Source organism: Formica exsecta, unplaced genomic scaffold, assembly GCF_003651465.1.
Source record: "Formica exsecta isolate Colony F162 unplaced genomic scaffold, ASM365146v1 scaffold48, whole genome shotgun sequence".
Classification (NCBI taxonomy): Eukaryota; Metazoa; Arthropoda; class Insecta; order Hymenoptera; family Formicidae; genus Formica; species Formica exsecta.
In genome coordinates, this window is record NW_021852035.1 from 903,905 (window position 1) to 917,206 (window position 13,302).

At 38.0% G+C, this 13,302-nt stretch overlaps 1 protein-coding gene across 1 annotated transcript in view; it reads left to right on the forward strand.

The window, feature by feature from the left end:
• Positions 1-13,302, forward strand: part of LOC115241373 (helix-loop-helix protein 11) — a 148,455-nt gene that overhangs the window by 67,153 nt on the left and 68,000 nt on the right. The gene's annotated exons all lie outside the window — the stretch shown is intronic.

Here is a 13,302-nt window from a genome sequence, read left to right on the forward strand (position 1 = left end):
TGAGGCCGACAGCTGATCCGTCCGTCCCTGCCCGCTTGGACAAGAACGACGTAGTACGGCGTAGTACGTCGTATCTCGGCTTTACACGCGACACGCACGGGGCGCACTCGAGGTGTACTCTCGTGCATGCGTGCGCACCGGTCTTTCGGGGAGGTTGAGACGGGCGGGAACTCGTGTAAAGGTTGATTCACACGTGCGTACAACGTAGGCGCGATAGAAAATTATTATTTAACGCAAGTTCCAGTGCAACCCGATAAATAACAAATTAACAATTGTATTTTTTAAATACCTGAATGAATACATCAGAAAGTTAAAAAGATAACGGGAAGAAAATTTCGAAAATATAAAAAATATGTATATATACACACTAGTTACTCTTTAATACTCTTTATTATTTTATTACATTAATGTTTGACGTTCATTATCCACTTTTGATCTTTCAAAAAAAAAACAATATCACGTATTAAATTGGTATTTATGCCTCCCAAACGAGTATTACGTTAATATGCTAGAAATGAGCTCGGTAAAGCGAACCAGCCGACATACGAAGCCGTAGCAATCGTAAAGTCTTAACGTGTACGTCGATTCAAGCCGAGTCGGGGCTAAATCCGATACGCGCGCGCCAGGCACTTTCTCGTTAATGAAAACTTTACTGCGCACCCACGCCGCGCGCGCGCGCGCTCCGTACGCTGACGTTTTAATTGGATCGCCATCTTTTTAATTGGATTCGGAATTAATGGCGATGCCCGCGACTGAATTGTCGCGAGAGACCTATGATTGCGATCTTTGTTCGCCAACTGTAATCACCTCGCAGTCTTGTGAACAAATGTTAATCGCTTAAGATTCTCACACGAATTGCTTCGGATAATATATATCGTAATTTTTTATAATAATTATATAATATTTAATATTGTATACACAAAGTTATACAAGGATAAATGAATCCATTTAATTAAAATATATATTTTCAATTTAATCTTTTTCGAAATTACTACTTATTGATTTTATATATTTTTATACAATATCGTTCATACAAAATATCTTCTCTCATCTTGAAATGATTTGCCGATCGATAATTGACTCTCGTCGCGCAACTTATTCAAACGAATTTCTTGAAGGGCTTGGCTGCTGTGACTTGCGGTAATAAACAGGAAGTCTCCGTGACCGTGTCACAATTCGGTCAGCCTTGGTGTCGGTACGCGAGAGCAGCGGCGGCTGGCCGCGACTTGCCCGAAGGTCGCTGCCATAATTCAGCGTAGGTCACGTTCGGATTCGATTCAGTTCGTGTTACTCGCGGGAGGTTGGATATCTTGCCGGCGACTCTAAGCTCTAGGAGAGGAGGAAGTGCGGGGCGGGAGACGAGGCGCGAGAGAGCGTGCGAGCGGAGGGGCCACGGGCTACCGGATGTGACGGTTCGTGATACTGGTTCGTCTAAACATAGAGACACGCAGCGTGCAACTCGCGACGACGAGGCGGCGACGACGACGACGACGACGACGACGAGCGATGCTTTCCCCGCTCGCTCGCTCGCTTCGGCTCGCGATTCCCTCCACTCTTTGGACTCTAGTCAAGGCTACAACTGCCATTGACAGCCAGGACCGTACGCGATAAAACGTTTGGGGTGCCTGATACTTTTTATTAGCTATATATTTCGGTAAACTTCTACGATTCGCTGAAAATAATTTATCGAAATTTTTATTATTAGAATTGTATTGGATTGAATGAATAATTTTACAATACATATAAATATTTTGTCTCTTAATTATTTGCGAGTGCTAATAAAAAGAGAGAAAGAGAGAGACGCATGAGTTATGATATTAAAAAATTCTTAAATACCAGTTTTCCTTACACAAATATTTACATGGAGAAAATGGCGTCGCGCGCGTATATTTGTATTATAATAATATCGCGAAACCTTAACAATTCTCAATAATTATGTATTTTTCATAAGAGATACAATTTGCGCGGAGCATAAATTTCACTAGTGATTTATTAGCTAAGGCATTCTCTGGTTTGAATAAGTTTTTCAATCGCACAATTCTGCAGGATATATTGAATTGTTTTCAATTCTGATTACTCAGCTGAATGAGTCTCGCATAACTTTGCAATTTGTGCGTATGTAAAAATAGTAGCGTTATTATGTCAGAGATGTCAGAGAGTCAAGGATGTAGACTCTCCGTTCTGTTCTTGAACACACGATATGGGAGAGAGAGAAAGAGAGAGTTCCGGTCGGTGTCTACTCGCGCGAGAACAGCGGTTGAATGAAAAACTGCGACGGGAAAAAATAACGCGGGAAAAGAGTTGCGAGCTATAGATAAAGTGAACTAACGTAACCTCTGATTCATTCACGGAACGCGTTACGTAAACCGACCGCTCAGTGAATTACATTATGTGTGCACACTGCCGTGAATGTGCACCGATACCGCGAATCAATGTCCGACGTGTTACTTCAATACTAAATTCTTCTCTTAAAACGGGACGTTATAAGAGAATTCTGATACGATACAAAAAATTGAAAATAATCAGGCATCTTGTTTTCTTTTAGAAAAGAGATTTTCAATTTCAATCCGCGCAATTCAGCCGTCTTTATAATATCATTTACATATTTTTTCCATCACTATATCTCTCTTTGATTTATCTCTTTTTTTTTTATCTATGCAGTTTTCAACATTTTATTAATCCATTATCTTTTATTTTTTACAGGTAAGTTTGGTCAAAAAATTCCATTCGTCGTATTCGATAGCGTAATCAAGGTTGCATTCAGGATGGAGCTCCCCGTAAGTCCTCTTGTCGATATTTTTAATTAATTTCGTTATGACATCGAGCCGATAAACGCGACGTAGTCCGAGTTGTGACTATGATTTTGAGTCTGATTAACTATGTTATGTTATGCAGCCACGCTGCGACACGCTTGTGTGTCATTAATCACTCGCGTTTTATTTGCGAGATGGAGAGTGGATTGTAAAATCTCAGCGCGTAATTAAGAGAGCGGAGATATAAGCTCGTTTGAAAAATGAAGCTTTTTAACAGTCACCGGATATGACCCGTTGATCACGCCGGCAACCGGCGCTAATATGAGGGAAAGAAAAATGCTCGCTTTCTCTTTATTCGAAATATCTTGGTTTTAAATATATTCTTCCACGAATCGTTTAATTCTGGATTCTTTCATGGAAATGCCAATTTTTCCACGCGATTAAGCTATCATCCGCATTCTTTCAGTCGTTGGCTGAATCACGCTGTAATTTTTCTTTCTAATTATCGCGCACATTCAAACACACTCTCATTCAAATAATCACACATACATCAATCATTTATTATTTTATTTTTTCTATCTCGTATAAAAATAACACATTTAATTTATATATATAATATAAAATAAGGATTATCTCATTTATCTGTTACATTAAAAAACGGTTATTGTTTGAAGTCAATAGCTGACGTATTCTGATACAAAGAAATAATTAATTAATTAATAAAAAATTTTTCTGAAAGCGCGGTTTAGCTTTTCGTGCTGCAAACGGTAGAATATTGACGTTTTCCGATCTAACGTTATCCCGTTCAAATATTGTCCACCCGGTGATATGCGTGTCGCCGCGATAATACGGGAGGGAAAGCGAATAAAGGCATTTGTCACATACGTCCTTAAGCTACGCACAGCCTTCTCCCACGAGGGCCGTAATAACGTACAATGGGGCCCTCCTAGTATTCGCATGAATGACGATGAATCGCTCAGTGTGCGCGAAAGCTTCGAGTGGACCTCTTCTCTTTATCCTCCGTTTGCTTGACATTGCGCTGTCTCGGTATTGAGTTCGGTATTTTTATAAAATAACAGATCTTAATATAATTCAATCGAGCTGCATTTTCTATTCTTTATCAAGGATAATGGCAGCATTTCTCGAATATCTTTCACTGACCAAGATAGAAAAACAGAATCTTTTTTACTTTTAAAAATTGTTTATTGTAATAAACATTTATTGTAATAAACATCGTGTATATTTGCTCTTTAATCGCAAGTAGAATTTGTACCGCGACGCGTATAATGACGGGATTTGTCCCATCTGGCAGAGAGTCGTCGTGACAGCGTATGTATTTTCGATGTCGTTTCGTTCCTGCCGACCGACTGTCCGTCGTATTTCCTCTCACGCGGCGATCAGACCGGAAGCGAATCTGATACCGTCGAAAAGGAAGACGGCCGTTGTTTCGTATAAGCGACGCGGACTCGGAATTTCCGTGCCGGAACAGGCGAGGATAGGAAAGAAGAAGAAAAAGAAGGAGAAGGAGAAGAGAAGGGGTCGTGGCACGCGGCGAGAGGAACACGGGGGTCCTATTCTCGGCGGCCGGGAATTCTGCACAGCCTCCGCCTACAGGAACCTCAGACGAGAGCATCGATCTGGGCGTCGGCCTCAAGACACCTCTCTCTCCCCCGCACCCCTCGCTCCAGCTCGTTCCCCTCGCCGTCGCGCCACCATCGCCTCTGTTTCTCTTCCGATCTCTCTTTCTCTATCTCTCTCTTTCTCTCTTTTCTCGCGTTTCGCCTCCTCTCACTCCTCTCCCTTTCGCGCATTACGGACATTGTGCTCCTCTCTCGTTTCCCGCTTTCTTTTTTTCTCCCGAAAGTGGACCAAACTAAGGCGGCCGCGCGTCTCTTGCGCCCTACGGCCGTGCTCGTATTCTTGCTGGGAATCTTTGATGTTGGATGACGATATATGACGATATTCGCGCAATATTTGATCTTATCCTAAAATTCTTAAGATATTAAACTGTTTTGATATTTTATGTGTCCACTGTTTTAATATATGTCAAGTAAAAATATTGTCGTGCAATTTTTTTATATATAATATAGTCACTCATTTATCCGTACACAATTAGCTTTGTTGCTAAAATATTTATGCATTTATCTAAAAATTATTTATCTAAAGATTATTTGACAATTATAAAAATGTGGATATTCTGTGAACAAATGTGACATTCATTAACAAACCTTTAATTTCTGACGAGATAAATTTTTGTTTATGATTGAATCTTCGTGCGTCAATTTTTTTTTTTTTTTTTTTTTTTTTTTTTTTTTTTTTCAACATAAAACTTAGTCCAGTCCAAGACTGAAACATCTGCGCTTTCTTTTTTTTGTTATCTATTAAACGATAAATATCGATTTTTGTTAAGAATGATGAAAACCGCGACGATGCATTTCATTTTTACGAATGTTTCTCGTACAAAACATCTAATCGCGGTTTAACAGCATTACGCCAATTTATTTTCTGCAGCGACTTATCGGCTATCATCGTTTTGACATCGCATAAGATAAATTTTTGATATTATGTACTATTAATTTTTTCATGGCATTTCCTACATTCTTGACTAAATCTTGCTTTTTCTGATCTTTAATTTTGAAATATTCTGCAGTATTTATTTAATTTGTATTTTTTATGCAATTACATAATAAAGAGACTAGATAGAGAATAGATTTTATATAGTGTCGTATATGAGGAAAGCTCGTCGAAATTAGTTTGCAGTTGTACCAATGTCTGGGTTTTTGCGCGGTCAGGGTGCCGAAAACAACCCCTTGATGCCGCAAGTTTTAGCGGGGGTTGCTATGGTAACACTGAGCAGTTATTTCATTCGTACCGAGTTATTGTGCGTTCTTATCAAAAAATGCGTACAAGAAAAATTTTCTGTGGCTTCAAACAATATCGCGATTGTGTCTATTACAATTAATTTGATTGTTACGTTAACTCATAATTTATATAAAGGCATTGAAATAAATCGGCTCTTTTCATTAGCAAACGGTACCGCGGATTTTTTAACACGATATAAGATACGAGAGGATTTCTTTTCCTCGTTTTAAAACTTAAGTCGCAGTTGAAGGACATGTTTACGATGAGCTACACTTTGTGTCGCAGTGTTTTTAGGAGAGTATTTATTCGTAAAATAAAAGAGAGGGTATGTAGCCAAGCTATCCGCACGCGAGGATTTGCTCTCGATTTTATCTATGGCGCGGATTTTCCACGCGAATTTCTTTTATTATTTCCTGCATCCGATGATATCATAAAATAACAGAGATATATTAACAGATTTAGAGGCAATATAGCAGCTTCTACGCGAGGTAGGATAAGAGAGTAAAATGGGATTCTAGTATATAATAAAACGTTATAGCGCAGACTTATCTCTTTCTCGTTTGGGAAATACCCAATAGAGCGTTGGACATACTTATATAGTAAAGGCGTCATTGATCGCGATAATTTTTCGGTAAACTCGTGAAGAAACGCAGGTCAAAGCAGTTTATTTTCTTTTTTGCGAAAATGAATTGCGTATATTCTGTGAAATATTATAGGAACGACATTGAACCTCATTTAGGGTATGTATTTCGACACTCTTTTCTGATTTTTCGATAGATGTGTCTTGGAATAATTCTCACGAGAGTTTCTTATTCCTCTCTTTTGCACTATTTTATAAAATAAAAAATTGTGTGCACTATATATCACATTAAAGGGAGCGATAGATTTTTGAAATAATTAAGGAGAATGAAGGATTTTTCTTTGTACGATTCAATTCATTTTCTTAAGAGAAAATTAATCCTGAAATTGAGAAAATTAAATTTAACTCAAATATTCTGAATCGATCACCTCAGTTTTAAGATTAATTCTCTCAAGTTCTTCGAAGAAAGCGGGCTAGCCTAGCGACATTTTAATTACACGGTGCGTTACTCTGAATTTATAACAACGTCGAATATATATATATATTTCTTTTTCGACCGGTCAATAATTTTATTACGATTGTTCACCCCCATCGCTGTCGAGTGTGATCTTGAGGGGATCGTTCGTTTACCTCTCGCGATATCACGGTTACGTGGAATCGGAGTCTCCTGGAACCCAGTTAAAAATTGCGTAACACGTACAGCCGGTCGATTACCTCAGGCGTGTGGATGCCATTGCATTGCGGTGCAACGGCGGTAGCCGTCACTCTACAAGGTGATCTCGTTACAGAGATATACGCATTCCGCGCAGTTACGTCAACTCGCAAATTACGTAACTCGCGCGTAGGCCGGTTGGGATTTCACGAATCGAATTTCTCTCGCGCACACGTTGATTTCGCATTGATTCGTATAACTTCGATTCTACGATGCGATTCTACGTATTATACGTAGCGGTTTTCTTAGTAAATAGTAACAAATTGGGCGCGCCTGAGAAGATAGTAGAATGAAATATAAGACACGTGATTATCATTTATGTTAATAATTTCAGTATATCAAGCAATTTTGTGCTTAAAATTACAAAATATTGCTAAAATATGTCAATTAGTCTAATCTTTGAAAAAAGAATACCAAATATTTTTAATAATTTTAATAAAATTATTAATTTAATAGAGAGATAGCTATCAGATTTTTGCATTGAAAATAATTAACTCATTTTGTACGTGCATTTGCATTATCTAAAATTTTCTCATTACGCGATAGTATCTGTTAGTATTATTTTATATTGTTCAATGCATTAATCGCTAAATAAATTTTATCTGTAACGTTTGCGCTCGGATGCCACGTACAAACTGAATCCTACTTTCCATCATTTTTTTCTGCGACTGGATTCCTAATAGGGGTTTCTGTGACAAGACCTAAGATTTGTTGCGGCCATTATAAATGAGTAGCGCGAGGATCGCGAGATTCAGCGATAGAAAACGGTGTCGGTTGTACCGCCTCTAACTGCGAAATCGTCGGACAGTATCTCCGGACGAGAGATTAACAGAGTTTTAAATCAGCGAGACAGAAATCGCAATGATTGGACAATTTTCGAAAAATTTTGGATACTGGCGAAGAGTAAATTCCTGAACAATACAATTGATACACACTTCTAATTTTGCAACAAACACCCAATGATTGAAACGTTAACGATCATTTTTCAATAATCGATATTCTTACGCGGAGATACATATATGACATAGAAAGGGGTTTTAAGTAATAACAGAATTTACATCTATCTATATTTTATTTTATTTTAAAATCGACCGTTTAACTTTTGGCATGATTTTATGAACTACATTTTTTTGCAATTTTAGGAATTTATTCTATAACCCAAGTTAAGAAAAATGCAAATGCAATGTTGTATAAAAAGAAAAATTTAATTCTTTACACACATATTTTCAAGCAAACATATTTTCTAAATTCATGACTATGGCGTTTTGAAGGAACGAAGATGAGCGGTAGAGTTTTCCGAGTTTGCACGTGAGCGATCTGAAACAAATGATAGCTTTTGGCGAGGCGTGAAATTAGGTATATACATAAAGGTATGATATCTGAAAGAAAGAAGAGAGACGGGCGCGTCGCGTTTTCCATCGACTGCGGGGATCATCCCGAAGTGATAAGATATAGGCGTATATACTCTCCAGAGGATTTATTCTCGCAGTGCAAGAGGCATTGCGACGCCCCGGCGATGATAATCTTCCTGCCGCGTCAGCTCGGATCGTGTCGCAGGACGAATGAGATTTTATACGAGTGCAAAAGTATCGCTCTTTTCATCTCCCTAGCCCTTTTTTTACTAAACACTTCAATGTAATTTTGCGCTGTTGATGACATCAGAAACTTTATTATATATCGAAAGGAAAATCGTTTGAAAAAACATGATAAATAGCTTTTTATATATTAAATCTTACACGAATGAGTATATCGTAAGAATTAAGAATTAATAAGTTTTAGTTAGTTAAAATTGTAAGAATAGATCGTTTGCATTTTATTTTGCATTTTATTCAAATTTTATTACTTTCAAAACAAATCGTAGTTTTCCATGTGTTTTCATTATTACGTATTATTATTTATGATAGAGTCTCTCATGGAAACTTTTACTAAACTCGAAAAGAATAGAATCCGGAGACGTGGAATTCAACTTGGAACATTGACATCAGCAGTATAATCGTATTATATGGTGTCTTTGGAAAGGCTCTTTCGCGAAAGCATACGACTGTAACTGATTGTGGCTGTAACGCTGCACGGCAAGGGTTGATGTTTACTGGAAAGCAATAAAACCGCTGGAGACCGCCGTATAAAGCCTATATTGTGTAGCTTTCGCATTCTCTTACATCGCATTCTTGCGGTGTCGCTACACGCGCGAAACAGCATTGGCGACGGAGACACAAACACCGCGAGTACACACGTCCGCGTTTCTTTCTTTAACGTACTTTACGATGCGTCAGTGTTGTGACTGAGGAATGCATCTCGAATGAGTAGTGTGGCGTTAGCTCCGGATTACTCGCCGGTATTGTTCGATTTATACAACGGAACGACCCGATAAAAGTTCTCTCCGCCCTCTCGATGAAGTTGGCGCGTTTTACTCTGGACTATTACTCGAGAACGAATCATTATTATGTCATAAATCATAAGAATGATTAACATCTAGAAAGTTAGACAGGTTGAGATATAAAAATTTAAAGTTTGAACAGGTAGAATTTTTTTAGAAGTAAGGATCTTAAGAAAGTAGGTATACTTAAATCAATGAGGTTTTTTTTTCAGAATTTATATATATCTTCAGAAATGAAAATATATTATATTCTTACATTTATTCCACAAAATGAAGCATAACAGTAAATATATATAATATATATGCTAATAAAAAATAATATATGTAACATATATAATATGTATAATACAAGACATAATAGCAATAAAAATAAAATTGCTATTGAAATAACATTTGCATATAATTCTTTAATGATTGTAAAGATCTCTGGAAATTACATATAGGCATATAATTTGAACAGATATATTATCTTTATTATTGTTTACGTGTGTGACCGTCAGAACAGACGCTAAAAGAATTAAGATTTCATGTTTGTAAGGGTTTATAGAAGGCTCCCGATAGACGTGTAAACGCTGTAACAAACTTAGGACCCAGTACGACGCTTTTGAGCGAGCGACACCGCCACGCGAAGCGGCCGTAAAAGTATACCGTAAAAGGTCGCAGATTGCTCACCGGAGGCGTTGACGCGCCGGTAGAGCCGCGTTCCTTGCTATTTCTCTCCTACACGTATAATATACTCGAGTAGGACATTCGAAACTATCTCGTAGCGTGTCGCGAAATCTGGCTAACGCAAACTGAAACATGAGTAAGCGCAAGTTTCTGCTCTCTAGGCTCGTATTTTGCGATAATTATGGAATTAACACCGGAACTGTGTAAATAAGTTTAACACCTTTAACGGATGAGACGCGCTAATCTGTGTCTGTCTTTGCAAAAAGTGCCATGAATCGGAAAATGTCATCTTTTTTTAAATAGTCTATTATTTTTCAGTGTTTTTTTTTTCCTTTGGCAGAAGATCCAATGCATTTATCTTCTACATATATGAAAGAGTTATTATACGCACACAGCCATACAATTATATCGCGAAATTTATTTATATATGTACTTAAAATGTACGTGAAATTGCTTCTCGCAGTATAAACGATTAATCATTTCTAGATTGCCTTTTTGCATGAAACCATCTGACAGTTGAGGCAAACGCTTTTTCCATTGCGCGTGCAGGCACGCGGCTTGCATTTTGTTTGTATGGCTTCCGTTTCCCTTCACCGGCAGCCGGACTATCCGCTTTCACAGATATCCCGCGTACATTCCGCGAATAGAATATGCAATGGACACAGCTGTCACAAACGCGAGGAAAGGTCGAGTCCACCGGGTTACTACGCGGCATGGCACTTTTGTGTCGGATTTTGCAATGATTTTCTTGGTCGAGCAGAAAATGAGTAAACCTTTAATTAACTTTAAACGAGCCTTCATAGTATTTGTGAGGACTAGCTTTTTGCCGCGCGTCCGCAGCAGATGCCGGAGACGCGAAATATTAGTCTGTTGTTTAATTCGTCGGGGAGGAGATGCTGTTCTAGGAAAAAAGGGGCGATACTTTCGAGACATATATAATGCTTGTTACATTACATGATTATAAATTAATTCTCTTATTTTAGTTATTTGTACATTTATTATCGTAAAAGAAAATAAGAATTTGTAATGAAAAAGAAACACATAAAAGATTCTAGAATAACGAATATTACTCCAGTCATATTCAGTTTTATCGAATATTTCGCGAGATATCTGACGCGAACATTCGCGCAAATTGAAAAATTGCAGGTGTCGCTGTTTTTTTTTCCTCGCAGTTTCTATCTTCGTGCAGCGAGGATTAAAATTTCCACTTTTTACAGTCCTAAACATCGTGTAAATGCCCCTCTCGATGACATGTTAAAACACTGACGATGAATGCCCTTTATCTCTCTCTTTCTATCTATTTCTATCTCTATCTTCTTTCTCGCTTTACCGATTCTTCCGATTTGAATCTGCTGATCTGTCGGAGAATATTTGCATCTTCCGGCACGATGCATAGATGCATATTCATCTGAGTAATATTTTTTATACGAAATATCAAGATCTTTTATACGCGACAGAACTTGTCAGCGGCAAGAAATATTTTGAGGAAATGCATAAATCAATGATTGAAACATGCAGGTACACGGACGATGCCGATGAGCGAATCTAAATCGCAATCGGCAAATTATTTAATCATCCTCGACGAATCAGATCTGTCGATTCTGCTCCAACAGCTTATCTTAAGTGCACAGAGACGAGTTTTCGCCTGGTTAATGTATCGGTTTATCTCCGGCGTATGGTTCAACTTAGTTTCCCGATGGATAATGGAGTTAGTACGTTTTGATTGCAACCCACCGTGCACGTAACTCAAAGCGATATTGTTCCAACTCCTCTCCACCGACTGCTCCCGCAATCCCGCTATATTAAACTAAACGTATTATCCGCTAAATCGCATTACGATCACCGTGTAGTTGTATCCTTAATATCGCCAATAATAATCCGATCTTTACTTTTGATTCCAGTATACGCGCAGTTTAAATGGCGAGAACGTGAAGTTATTTGAAATTAGATTTTGTTTAGAAAATGTGTTGTTTATTTTATTTTATTTATTTTTTTTTTTTTTTTTACTAAGTAGTGAAATTTTCAAAAATTAATATCTAGGTATCGGCGCAAAAGAAAATAATACGTTGCATCGGCATCTCGTACGATATTCGATAAAAAAAGAAAAATATTTGAAAGATATAGAGAAAAAGAGAAATGGGGCAGGCAATTTTATACTTGTTGTCGTTGAACGGAGTTATTCCACGACGAGAGCTTTGCGCACAGATATCACGGGTTCCCTGGTACTTGTTCAGGCGGTGAAATCGGCCATTTGTCATCGTCACCCTCCCTTCCCTTCTTCCTTCTCTCCCTTCCTTCTCCCGTCATCGTGCCGGACGGATTTTCCCTTCGCGGATGGTTTCCTGAAGCACAATAGCGGCGCGTGCATACACTTAGCGAGAGACTCGTCCCCTTTCTTCCCCCTTTCGGTGCATCGCTCGTTCACCATCGATCATAATTACGAAAGTGTTGCAGGCCTGTCGCCATGTAAAGACAATTAGAATTAGCCGCGCTGGGGTAATTATGACGTCGTTAGGGCCATGACCCGATTATTATTACGATTAATACATATTCATCTCACATCGTATATGCGTGTGTGCGTAGCCGCGCAATTACCGGCAGCGCTATTTATTAGCTATAGATTTTTTTTTGCAGTCTTAATCGTGTCTCCCGACATCCTTTAATCGTGCTCGGTTGTTTTCTACAGTCGCAGGGACTCTACGGAAGTCGATCGTTACGATCGTTCTCAATTGTCGGTTGCATGCACAACTTTATAAATCCCCTCATTTTCCACTTTCTACTTTGTTGCACCGACTTTCCGTCGATAATGTATTCTGTTCAGTGGAGACATTATACCCCTTAGATAATTGCATTAAATAGAACGTAAAAAAACGTCAGTTTGTATCCTTGGAATTAAATGTATTATACAATGATATTTTATATCGAAAGAATGTAAATTTATATATATATATATATATCCGACAGTTTCTCCTCAAATTTATATTAAATTTGACAATCAGTAATTTTTTCTCATTTTGATAATAAATAAGTTTATTTTATCTCTCTATTTAAGCTTACACAATCTAATATAATTGGCATATAGTTAGCAACTAAATTATGTTTGTATGAATGACAATGATGTTTGAGAGTTAACGATCACGGTTAACAGGAACACACATCGATCTCGGTGCAATATTATAAAAACAATAGACGCTTGCGTATATTTCGCGTCTAATTAAACGATGACATCGGTTTGGCATTTCGGCCTTGTATATTCTATCTTTTCCCTTTTTTGCGTGTATATATATGTAAATTTTCCTCCTCTCTCTTCTTTCTCAATACAGTCATAAGGTTAATTCGTGGAAGAGCG